The sequence below is a fragment of the Wyeomyia smithii genome, chromosome 3 (genome assembly GCF_029784165.1).
Source record: "Wyeomyia smithii strain HCP4-BCI-WySm-NY-G18 chromosome 3, ASM2978416v1, whole genome shotgun sequence".
NCBI classification, from domain to species: domain Eukaryota; kingdom Metazoa; phylum Arthropoda; class Insecta; order Diptera; family Culicidae; genus Wyeomyia; species Wyeomyia smithii.
The window spans coordinates 123,233,393-123,246,993 of NC_073696.1; the positions used below are offsets into that span (position 1 = coordinate 123,233,393).

The 13,601-nt window shown below is 41.7% G+C and overlaps 1 protein-coding gene across 4 annotated transcripts in view; it reads left to right on the forward strand.

Moving 5' to 3' along the window:
- LOC129731596 (discoidin domain-containing receptor 2) overlaps nt 1-13,601 on the forward strand; it is a 682,978-nt gene that overhangs the window by 301,162 nt on the left and 368,215 nt on the right. The window lies entirely within an intron of this gene.

Consider the following 13,601-nt stretch of genomic DNA (forward strand, 5'->3'; position numbering starts at 1 on the left):
GAAAATGTGTGTGAAAGTCATTTGCATAATCGCGTTGAAAACAAATTAATCAAATGTATTACCACCTGCGTGAGCCAATTAGCCTTATTGAAAATGCCAGGTGTGGCAGATAGCAAGAAACTTTGACTATCACTGGGATTCAGAAATTCCGAGAATGGTTTAATTAAGCATTCTTCTACAAACCCATATGATTACAGGCTTCTTTGTATGTTATAAGCAATCTTTCATTTTCGCAAATTCGAAAACGCTTCAAAGCCGGTACTCCCAGTCTGCTTAACCCTTGTTTTCTTAGTCGTGACTTTTAATCAGTGCTATCATCAGACTGCACACTCCCATTCGAATTATTTTCCCCTCGTTCGGATTCTTATCGACCGTTTTTCGGCAGCGTTCCTTTCTGACGGGTGTTGAATCGTTATCTGTTTAACTCTAAATTGGGCGCTTGTTTATGTGATTCGTCCCAAAACGGTGAACGTAAGCAATAATAATACCAGAAACTAAAGCGAGCGCAGTATTAGGGCTGAAGAGAAGGAGGATAAAAAATAACAACAATCTTAAAAAAATAACTCTGGGCCGTCCATAGTCATTCTTTAAATAAATTGGATACCGTGAGCTGGATTTTTCAAGACCGTGCAACCATACATACAATGGTGCACTTTTTTTCAAGTTAAAAAATCCGCGGAAATTTAGAAATTCGCGTGAAAATGTATATATTAATTTCGGATTCCGCATACAAAATGGCGTTGGCTCATAAATCTATATAGAATAGGAAACGGTTTAAGCTGTGACGTCTATTTTAATCAGTCGAAGAAAACAGGCCTCAAACTCCTGAATTTTGATCAATATCAACAATTTCAATGATGGAAACGAAAATTTCGATTGTCTAGCTATCTTACGAATAAAAAATACTGTTAATCACAAAGAAATCTGTGAAAAAAACATGAATCGAAACAAATCGACCTTTATTGCAGCTATATAGGAGCCACTTCGGCTGCTGAAAAAAAACGCCTGCAAAACAGATGGAAACTGCATGAATTTCAAAAAACGTATGAAATGCTGCAATAAAACTGACTGCAGCGTTTTAGAAAAAATAATCTCAAAATAAGAAAATAATAAGGCTAACGAGCGAGAAAAATTGAACATGAAACCTTGTACAAACTAATCAAAACCAGTCAAATTTTCGATTAATGAAACCGCTCAATCAAATGTGTTGAAATGGTTTTACTGGCTCGATCTAATGGATGCTATATATAATTAGATGTAGGATCAAATTAGCTTTAAAAATGTTCATCGAAGACAACCATTTATTGGGTGTGCAACTGTTTATCAATAGATGGCTGTTTATCAATAGATGGCGCTGCTGGTAAATGCTGAAATATATGGCAAACAAACCACGTTTACAATTTAGCGATTTCCAAATAATCGTCATTTGCGAAAGGTGATACTGTTTCCATTTCATTCAAAGAAAACCGCGGCTAAAGCGCACCGAGAGTTAAAAAAAAGTTTTAAAAAATGCTACTCTAAGTGAACAAAGTGCTGTGATTGGTTCCGTCGCTTTGACGACTGCCTGCGGGAAGTAAGACCAAAAACTTTCGAAGGCACTGAGTTAGAAAGATTGCACGATAAGGTTCAATGCAAAAGGCAGGAACAGCTTGCTTCGGTATTAGGAGTTACCCACCAAACCAATTTCAAGCATTTGCATGGTTTTACAAAATAAAGTTGCGTTTTTATTTAAAATAAAACAGCAAGAACTTAGTTATGTACCTACATAATACTCTCTTATTATTATATTAGATATCTAATATCACTAAAATAGCAGGATAGTAGTTCATGTAGCACTGTTGAATCCTTCAAAAAATCCCCAAATTAGATTGTACATGATCAATAGGCTTTAGAAAAAATTATTGGAAGGGATGTCTAATTACAAACCTTCATGGATGTGATAACATTTTTTTTGTTTTTGAGGAATTTTAACAGTGCCGGTCATTCGTCTCTAAGCATTCATCAATATTCTTTGTATTATCAGTGGATTACAGAGGGCTCTTTGAAGGACGAAATTCTAATTGTATAACGATTTGTTGCGTCTATAGAACGGCAAGATTCGAGCTTCAGAATTCATTCGAACATAGTATTTCTATTTTCGTCACTCGGGGCTCCTATATTGGCCAATTGGTGAAATATGTGAAAATCACCCACATTTATGTATATCCAATTTTTTTATAACCGAATATTCTTGGAACAAATTCGTAATGAAAATATCTAATAATTATTTTATAAATAACAAGCAGAGTAGAGCAATTTAAGTTGAAAAAACATCCTAAATTTTATTTTATTTGATAAACTTCAACTACTAGGTTTTTTTTTTCAAAAGACTGGAATGGTTTTTTTATATTCTACTATTTTTCTCACACAGAACTTGTTCGAACAAGTCTCAAATCTCTGATATTCGCATAGGTACAGTCGTCAGCCATCAACAGTGATTTTTTTTGGTAACTTACCTTACCAATCAATTTCATAGCAAAGTGTCCCTTGCTGTTCGAAGAAGTCGCCTCCACTCAACTTTGTCCATGGCTGCAGCCTGCTGGGCATGTTGTCTGCAGAGACTCCGCAGGTTGTCTCCCACAAAACCATTTCCATCGGCCTGTAGTCTGCCATCCTCATGATTTACCCAACCTACCGTAGCCTCCCGAATTGTTAATCTAAACTCGTGGGTTGATACTGAGGTTGATACTCTTCTCGGGAACCATTTATTCTCATTTATTCAGTGTTCGAAGCGTTAATGGCCTTTCAGTCTGATGCATGTTTTCGTCATCTTCTCAAAAGTGAACGGACCTCCTGAATATCGTGCCCCTCGTCTCGTCTCCTATCCTACGTGTCACATCTTTTACAGTAATCACAATAGACCTTGCTGTAACCTACTTCTCGAGAGAGTATCCAGAACCCGAACTCCGCAAAACCGATTTGCTTCATTGTTTTTCAGCCAGCTGGAATCCTCTTGAGGTATGGGGCTGGAGCTCCGTCGTCTTCTGCACGTTCACCAAGATATACTGCCACTTCGTCGTCATCTTCTGTTATATCGTCGTTAAGATGCTCGTCATAGCATTGATTCCTTCTTTCGACAGCACCACCTATGGTAGATCGAAGGTCCCTCCAGCCATCTTCAAGAGTAGCTGCGCCAAGCTACTCCTTCGTGTGCTGCGCATTCTCCTACGCAACCTCGACGTCCCGTAGTTGTTCGATGTTTGATCGCGGCGGGTGTTTTCGACGCGTGTTGCACATCGTTGAGAGTTTTGAACGCTTGATGACGTGAGAGACGAATTTACCGTCTGTTAGAATGCGGTAAGTCTGCTGATTTCCCAGTGATTTTGTAAATGTCCAACTAGAAGAAAGCGCTCCTGACCACCATACCCCGGGAGGCTGTAAAGCTCACCCATCGTTAGCCGGTATTATTTTATGCTATAGTTGGAAAATCGGCTCTCAGTTCTCAACATGCATATCATCACACTGATCAGCTGCTATCCAAACTGGCGTTGCTGCATCTTACTCGGCACTATGAAGCCGGTTCAAGCGCAGCATGCGGAGCCACAGTTCTGGTGAAAAGCAGCCTCTCGATGTCAGCTTATTCATACCTTGTATTATTGTCTTCTCAATCCATCATCATCTCGGCCCAGATTTTGGCAATGAGCTTCTAAATTTTTTCCATAGTGCTCACTTTAAGTTCGCTCTGCCTGGCCAGCATATACAACCATACATAAAAGTCCAGAAGATTAAAGGCCGGGGAGCTGAGAGGCTACAAAGACTTATAGCGAAAATCAGACGAATTCTCCCGACACCACACTTGGACGATATTCGCTGTGTGGGCCGGTGCACCGTCTTGTTGAAACATGAAATTATGCTTCCTATAGAGGCCTCGAAGTGCGGGAGCCTCAAGCTTCAAGCTTCAAGCTAACTGGATTCATACCATGCTTGCAAAAAGAGAAATCACTTCTGAGTTGAGAGGTTCGTCTATTACGGTAAGGGCAACGAAATAATGCTCGCAAGGAGGTGTTCTTTCGTCACTTATGTGGTCTTTGGTGGTGGACGAGCTTCTCAAAAGCTTAGCAGCAAAAGGTTTCGAAGTTGTGGGCTTTGCAGATGACATAGTCATCTTGGTAAGAGGAAAGTTTGACAACATAGTTTCGGAAAGAATGCAGGAGGCTCTGAAGTATACCCAGTCTTGGTGTATAAAGGAGGGTCTCAGCATTAATCCGACAAAAACTGTAATCGTACCTATTACTAAAAAGAGGAAATTCGATCCAAAAACTCTCAAGCTTGGAGGAGTAGAAATTCCATTCACAGGTTAAATACTTAGGAGTTATCCTTGATGCCTAGCTAAACTGGAATGCACATCTTGACTATGCAATCAACAAGGCGGTCAGTGCATTATGGTTGTGCTCCAAAACCGTTGGGAGAAAGTGGGGCTCGAGACCGAAAATGGTAATGTGGATATTCACATCTATTATACGTCCAAAACTGACCAACGCTGCGTTAGTGTGGTGGCCAAAAACCAAAGAGTCCACCGCTAGATCAAAGCTAGATAAAGTTCAACGACTTGCGTGCATTGCTATAACAGAAGCAATGAAAAGCTCTTGATGCAATTCTTCATCTGCTGCCATTGTGCGAATACGTGCAACTAGAAAAGAGTGCCTGAGGCTCAAAAGAACAAAAACTATCTTGACAGGTGATCTTGTGGGTCACCTGACTATACTGAACTTTTTTTTAAAAGAGGGCCAGTGATGAGTATGAATGGAGAGTGGATGGCACCTCAGGACAATCATGATGTTCCCTACAAGGTTTGCGACGCGTACAGACTGGGAAGTCGGAGTTCCCGATGTCCGTCCCGGTTCAATGATATTTTTCACAGATGGCTCAAAAATAGGTACAAAAACTGGTGTAGGAATCTTCGGCCCTGAAATTAATGTTTCAGTGGCAATGGGACACTGGCCAACAGAGATTTTTGCAATCCTTGAACGTGCGAATGTGTGTCTGACTAGAAAATACAAACATGCAAATATTTGTATTTTCTCTGTCTGTCAAGCAGCGCTGAAAGCACTTGATGCTTATAAATGTACATCCAAGATTGTCTGAGAATGTATTCTCACATTGCGACAGCTATGTCAAACAAACTCAGTAAATTTGTATTGGGTTCCAGGACATTGTGGCATTGGTGGGAATGAAAGGGCAGACGAACTTGCAAAACAAGGATCTAACTTACAGTTTATCGGCCCAGTACCTTTCTGCGGTATATCAAACTATGCAGTGAAAATGGAGCTTAAACGCTGGGAGAAACAAAAGGTGATAACCAATTGGTTGGATGTCAAAAAGTGATCCCAATCTAAAAGATTTATAACACCAAACGAGAATTATTCAAAAAAGCTCCTAGAGCTCAACAAAAGAGCCCTTTGTACATACGTCGGCCTAGTAACGGGGCCCTGTCCGAGTAGATATCATTTAAAGAACATTGGCCGGGTTCAGAATGATATCTGTCGCTTTTGTAATATGGAGAGCGAGACATCGGAACATCTGCTGTGCAGTTGTGGTGCATTATTTAAACGCAGATGAATGTTTCTTGGCAGTGGTTGTTTACAGCCCAAAGAGATTTCGTCTTTGAATCCTGAATCCTCTCCTTTTAGGTCGATACAGCGAGTCCGATGATTTTCTAACTTTTTGATACCGTTCGAAAAGTATCCGATCGGGTGGTCTCCAAAATACGCCTTAGTTGCAGCTATGTGCTCCTCATTTAAGTAAAAACGCATACTGGTGAGCCATCTTTCCAGGTTAGGAAACAAATAATAGTCGCTCGAACCAATTCGAAGCCGATTTCATGCAGTTTTGCTTGTAAAAAAACTAAGTATGAATGAACAGGCGCATTGTCGTGATGATAAAGCGGTTTTTTCTTCTTCAAATGCGGTCGTTTTTTGGCGGTTTCGATTTTCAATCGGTCCAAATATGATGAAGTATGCTCCGGTTATGGTTCTACATTTTTCAAGATAGTCCACGAATGTGCATCTCAAAATACGAAGGCAATAACGTTTCAGGCCCATTGTTGCGCTTTTGGGCGCTTCAGAGCAGTTAGGCCCGGTAAAAACCCACTGTTTTACCTGTTGCGTTGACTCAGGAGTGTAGTAATGGATCCAGGTTTCTTCCAGGTTATGAATCATTGCACAAACTCGGTCGGGTTACGCGAAAAAAATGCCAAATTCTGGTGGGAAGTCGTCCCACGAATTTGTTTTTGATCCACTGTGAGCAAACGTGGCACCCATCGTGTGCAGGGCTTCTTCATGCCAAAAACTGAAGGCACAATATTGTCCGCGCGTTTCAATGACATGCCCACAGCATTAGCTGCCTCTCTCAATTGCACTTTGGGATCAGTCAACATCATATCATGAATTCTCTGCTCGTACGGCCTCGTACAGCCACTACGAAACTCGGTAAACCACTTATGAATCGTTCCAATCGACGATGCAGAGTCCGAGTAATACTTATATAGCTTGGCCTTGGTCTCGGATATCGTTTTCTTGCGTAGTAGAGTTTGATCAAAACTCAAAACTCAGATTTTTTCATATTAAAAAATAAACGGATATTTGTCACTACTCAGTGCTGCAACTTGATGAATGCGTAAACATAAATTGACAGGCGTCATTTGAAGGATCAAGCTCGACAAAAATTATTCACATCTGTGAATACTAATGCCATCTCTCAGAATTTTCAGGTACTTCTCAGACTGCCTAGTATAAGGGATGGGGAGATAATGGCCAATGTCGGCGCTCACAATTGGTCGTTTTCGACATTGTGCGGTTGTTGCAAGACAAGAAGTATCACATCAGAAAACACGAACTCCTGATTATCATGCCGCAAAAGCATCAGTTTGTCTCTGTACAGCCTTTTCTTCGTTGTAGCCTCGGTTGCCCTGAGAACCTTGCGTTTCCTGTACAGCTTGTATCCCAAGTCCTCCAGGTAATCTACGCGTCTCTATTTTTCTCAAATCCGAATCTCCCTGAGACCGCCATTAGGCATTGATTCAGGGAGAAGGGCGAGTGTGCTCAGTGCACCCCCTTGTTAAATAATGACTTTGCTGACTTCGTAAAGGCAGGGTTAGCCTTCACTGGCATTTCGATGGCTGTTCCGTCGATGGGTGCCTTGCAGCGTAAGAACAATCTGGAAAGCAGTCGCCATGACTGCTCTTCAGATATTCTAGTCTTCGTACATCTTTTCCACTATGTTTTCCGAAGTAGTATCCGGCCAGCCTAACCTGAGCGAAACATAGACAAACAAATAACACATGCTCAGCGGTTCCTTCCGCGCCCATACATTATGAACACGTAGGTGATTTCGCGTGCCCAAACTTGTGCAGGTACTGCCCGAAGCAGTCATGGCCTGTTAACTTCCCCATGGCGACTCTCGATCCATCCGAATGTCTTCGGGATGAGTCGTTGCGTCCATCTACCTTTGGTAGAATTGGACCATTCCGGCTGCCACCTGGCCATCGAAGTTGTCCTTCTGGTAGCTCGTATACTTCTCATGTCACGTTGGTCGAAGCACTCTACATTCTCTTTGACAATGATGCTGATAGGCAGCATTCCAGACAGGACGCATATTACTTCGTATGACACGGTTCGATACGCGCATGCAACCCTCAGGCACATGAGCCTGTAGGTGCTTTCCAGTTTACCGCGGTAACTGAAAGTACCCAACGCTTTCGACCACACGGGTCCGGCATACTTGAGTATGGACGTTATCACGCTAGCCACCTACTGCTAAATACCGCCGAGCTATTTAACATCATGCGAGATAATGCCGCTATAGTCATAGAAGCTTTCGTGCAGGCATAGTCGACGCGGCTCCCCATCGTGAGCTTGTCGTGGACCATTACTTTCAAAAGCATCAAGGATCGCATCCACCGGCACTAACCGCCGCGTTTTGTTCCGGTTTACGGTTGTCCACTACGATGACCTCTGTCTTATGATGCGCTAACTCCAGTTTCCTGGAGTGCATCCAATCCTCAACTACGCGTATGGATAGCGCGGCATTCAACTTGACCTCGCTGACTGACTCGCCGTAGACTTCTTGAGTTAAATCGTCCGCAAAGCCCACAGCCACTGCTCCCGGTGGGAGCTTAAGCTTTGGCTTACCGTCATACATGGCATTCCCCAGTGTCCGATGCCCGATTACCGCAGGAGTACCGCAAGATTCGACCCAGGATGGAATCTTACGGTACCCCTGCGGTGATCGGGTCGCATATTTGACCTCCATGTGTGTTGTAGACCAGCACTCGATTCTGAAAGTGGCTTTCCCGAATCTTGTACAGTGGTACCGGCCCTCAGAGACTCCGAAGCGCGCCGACTATAGAGTCCTAGCTGGCGCTATTGAACGCGTTTTTCACGTCTAGCGTGACAATTGCGCAATAGCGAATGCTCCTTCTCTTACGTTGGAGTTTTACCTCTGCCGTCTTAGTGACAGAGAAAATAGCATCCATCGTGGACTTACTTTTGCGAAAGCCTGGTTTTTTGACAGACCGGTTTCACTCTCGGTGAATCTCACAACTCTGTTGAGGATCACCCTCTCGAGCACATTGTCCGCTGTGTCTAGTAGAAAGATTGTTCTATATGCCGTGGGTCACCAGATAGTTACCCGGCCTTCGGCAGTAATACCAGTCTCTGTCACTTCCACTTATCCAGGAAGAGGCAGTCGTCTACCTACCTTTCTGGCCGTCTTAACGGCCAGGTTCGTGATTCCGTCTGGCCCCGGTGCATTGCTTACCTTCAGAAAGTTTGCGATCTCAATGAGTTCACCGTTCGTCACCCTTATCGCATCCTCGACCTCTGCGCGGCTGCCGTCATTCGCTATTTGTAGTGACTCAGCAGCCGGAGGCCAGGGGTAAGGCTCTTGGTGTGGGGAGAGTATATGCGACACTTTCTTGACAGGAGAAGAATCTTAGGTCTTTTTAAGTAACAAATTTGTTGCAAAAGGGTGAATTTTTCGTTATGGCTTTATGGTTATGGAAGGAACAAGTAAAAAGTTTTCGTGAGAGTGTAGCGGACAGTATTAGATAGTCGTGATGTGCGAAATTTATGACAGTGTGTAATGTTGCTAGACTGGAGAAGAATGTTATTGCTTTTTAAATAATTTTTTTTGACGAAAAGAAAATGAGAATTTCTTGATATTCTTTGCTATTGCTGTTTAAAGTAACAAGGAAGCGCGTGAAGTAAAGCAGCAGGCTTCGGAGTGTGAGTTAGAGGAAGCGAATAAAGTTCATTTTTCGATCAAAATTTTGATATATGAATAAGCTGATCAGTGATACCAAAATTATAAGCATTTGAATAGGTCACATTGTCGTTACATTTTTCACTGCATACAACCCTATTAAAATAAGTCAAAACTCTACATCGAAAAAAAAAAAAATTAATGCCAAATTTAGGTGTATTTTTGTTCTACAGCATTCCAATAATTTATTTATTATTGGAATGATTAGGAACAAATTACGCCTAAATTAAAAAAAAAATATTCGAATTCCCAATTCACGAAAGGTTAAGGGTTGAACAATCATATTCTTTCAATCTCACATACAAGCCACAAACGCGTTTCATTGTCTTTATCGTTGGTTGGTTGACCGCTGCGCATCGACCCTTTCGAGTTCCTTTTGTTTTCATTCCTTGTGCTCTCGAACTCGCAAGCATTAATTACGTCTCGTGAAATTATCTTCTTTCATTCGAAATTTGCTAACAACGTGCCCTCTTCAACAGCGGGTAGGGTGAGGCCAGCTCTGCGCTGATCTCTAATCATTTCAATTTATTTTGATACCAAGTCCGTGAGGATTTGAAATTGGAAATTTAGCAAACCGCCCTTCCAAAATTGGAACCTTTTAGCAGGCATTCGATTTTGGCGTGATGAGGTGATTTTATCACGATTCTGTCGTTGTAAGCTAATATTAAGACCCGAACTTCTGGCGTCGGTCAAATCGTTCAGCTGATTTTATCTTTATTCACCGATGATAATTAGTTGCAAATTTTGCGTAAGCAGAAAAACATGCCGTGGATACCCCTATTATATAATTTAGAGTAAGAAGTATATCATTACCGCATAAACTTAATTGAGCTTTCATTTCTACAGTGAATAGTATTATCTGCTGTTTTTCCGCAACATAAACTGCCCATAGCATGTTGTTACCTAAAATCGAATTTCTATCCTTTGCATGCTGTATTACTCCAACCTTTCTCTGTTGTCAGCATAGATCCTGAAGTGAATGAATTCGAGGAAAAAAAATCGCGTGCGTAGCGTGTGTGTGAGAGAGTGAGAGAAGCGCAGCTTGAAGGAAAAACGGAAATACTTTTACTGATCGCTGTGAGATGAATTTCAATGAGCTTTCACACTTTAGAAGTAGCGCCTGAGAATGTTTTTGACTCGAACCGGTATCCAGAAGGTATATTTTTCCCCGTTCCCCGTCGTGGCGAAAGATTGAGATGATCGCAGCTGGTAGTACATATTATACTTGTGTGATGTAGTAGAACAAAATTTTTGGATTGAAACGATTCCGATTGGGTTCTATAGAAGGAAAAAAAGGGTATCCCTTCAGCACCGGAGCTCCGGTCTGATCGAAATCGACAGAGCGAATTGAATGCTGGCTCTAATCGAATTTTGATAGGCTTAAATGAATTATTGAAGTGTTATGGGTTGATATAATCTTCGGGAAAGTGAATTATTGTATGTTCTCCTTTCACTGCGGACGATTTACGGCTCAATTGAGGAGAAAGGAAAATTAGTTTACGTGCGTGATGTGGAATTTCCCGCAGTGAATGGTTCTATTGTGTTACGTTTGATTTACTGATTTTGAGGTGGCTTCCGAAGTGTTCAAGTAGCAAACGCCGGAGCAATCTGGAATTCAGTGATTCTAGAATTCCACTGCAGGAATATTGATATCTGTTGGCGATGGAGGTCAGATTTTTCGGGTATTTATACATGCAGCTACTGGATTTTCGGACAATACTTTATACTGTTTTCCTGAAAAGATTTCACAAGAGAATTGTAACAATTATTAAAAAAAAAAAACAAATCTCGTTCTATTATACAGAACTAGTTTCTTGCGCTTACAAATATACCTTCAGCACCAATATTTCACTAAATCAATTCCGCTCGCACGCCGGCAAAACTCTTCCAACAACACCCTCCAGAAAGTAGCAAAGTTTACGTCCGAAAACAAAGTTCAAGCGAGAGAGAAAAAGCGACTGGTGTTTGCATTCCGGCACAGTATCAATAACATTTCTTTTCAACCCTTTCGCTGCATCTCACCGAATTGACCGAACGAAACAGACCGGAACCGGAAGCAGGACGAAACTTTCGAAACTTCATCTCAATTTTCCCCACTCTCACGAACCGGCGTCAGTCCAATGAAAGAAAAGTTCGACTCGACTGCTGACTGCCTGGTGAAGAAAACCCCGGTAATTGAAATAAATGATTCATATTGGGTGACACTTGACCGGTCGCCACATAACTCAATAAGTAGTGGATATTGGGTCCCTTTCCTTTCGCCCCGTTCCAAATTGTTCGATGAATGCGGTGGTGGGTGGAATTCCTTCGTTTCACGACACTCGGGACACAACTTTCGGCCGGTGCCGTTCTTTTGCGGGGAGTTTTCCGGTCACCGTCGGGTGAGTTTCCTTTCGATAGGCGTTCCGAAGGTATGTATTATATGAAATATATCGGGTTTTATTGCTTTCTCGTTTGATTTATTGTAAGTCGGGGGTAAGTGGCTCCCTAAGATGACGCCTCGCATGATTCGGGTCTTGAGCTTTTCAGCAGGCCTGTTGAGGCTACAGTTTCGTTAAGGAATGTTTCCTTATTTCTGCGAGGTGGAAGAATATGTTTCCATAATCAAACTGGTTTCTTGTGATTAGTTGGTTCAACTGAAAAATAAACTTAGAATTCCCAAAAAAATTTCTCGAAACATTACCTTGCTTGAATTTTTAATTCCACCCAGATAACTTCTGCAGTAGAAAAGATCACAAACAGCCTCATTAGACGCACGCAAGCATTCACCCAATACAAAACGCAAGACCGCCTAGAGGATGAGCTACAACACGCTTCCTGTATCGTAACTTACCAACTAACAAACCGTAAAATGCTAATCTTTTCACCGTCCATCCGGCTTCCAGTGCCAATGCTGCCGAGTTTCCTTGAAAAGTGGATAATTTCGGCTTTTTCATTTCCTAAAATTTAATTAAAACAGAATTCACTTCATTCCCCACCCACCGATGTTGTACTTTAGCTTTGAAGAGACAGCCAATGAGATTCGACCAAGGGAAAAAAGGAAGTAAAAAATCAAAAAAAGTTGTGTATCCTTTATAAATTTTGGTTGCGGTTTCGTGGGCGCGGAAAATGAGGTGAATGTTGTGGAAAATTTCCGAGGCCAGTTTATCTTCACGTTCCGTACCCTGCTCCTCCGCTGTTGCGGGCGTCATCGGAGGAAAAGTTTCCTGCACATTAACCATAATGCTTGTGCTGGAAAGTTTTGTAATGTCTATTGCCCACGCGCCTATCACGGGCACGGCAGGTTTTCGGCAAGTATAAAGTGAAATTCTCTCATCGGCAGGTAAGGTAACGTTCCGTTCCGATGTCGGAAGATGGTCCCCGGCAAACATTCATTAACATTAACGAACGCATCGAAGCGTGCAGGCGCGGCACGCAAGCGTGACTATGGTAACACGGTTGGAGGCAAGAAGATGTAGTTAAATGTGGTTGAACACATCTGAAATAAATCTTTTGTTTCGGGACTTCCAGCAGGATGTTGTTGAACCGTATTAACAGCGCTTCGCATTATTTTAAAATTAAAACACAAACAGTAGAGGCTACCTTGCGGCTATTTGGGCCAACATCAGTGGAAGCTGGATTCCAGTTTTTATTAAAATCGTGATTCTACGTTGAACAGAATACTGGAAAACAATTTTTTAAGCAAAAGTTACCGAACAATGTAACAGAGTATGTTTCCTTTCAATATATTTCAATAAGAGTATATAAAATGAGGTTCACAACGTTTCTGTCTACCGTTCCCATTGACAAAAGGAATGAAATATCCAATCCAATAAAATGTGAAAGCTGGTTTTCTTTTCGTATCTATTATGGGTTGGTAACTTAGGGGAAATGATAATGTCCACGTGGACACGGTGTTTTTTTTTTTTTTTTTAAATATGGAAATCTATCAAAAATGTATTGACCCATAGTAAAAGCTGTATTTTGGTTTTAAAGTCGTTGTCATGTCGCTATATAAAGTCGTTGTCATGTCACTATATATGAGATAAATTTTAAATTATTTTTTTGTGGACCCTTAGTTTTTTTGAAAAGGTTCTTGTGACGTGTCGAGCATATGTAGAGAACATTTCGTTTAGTATACGGTAAAACAGTATCGTCAGGGGGTAAATGATGTCCTGGACCAGTATTTTCTTACATAGTGGTTCTTCATATTGCAGAGCATCTTCCTGAAAACGATTAGTTCTCTGTGACTTAATTTACCCCCCGGAAGGTAATATAACAAACCGGACGATAATAGAGCCGATACTCTATTTCTTTTTGTT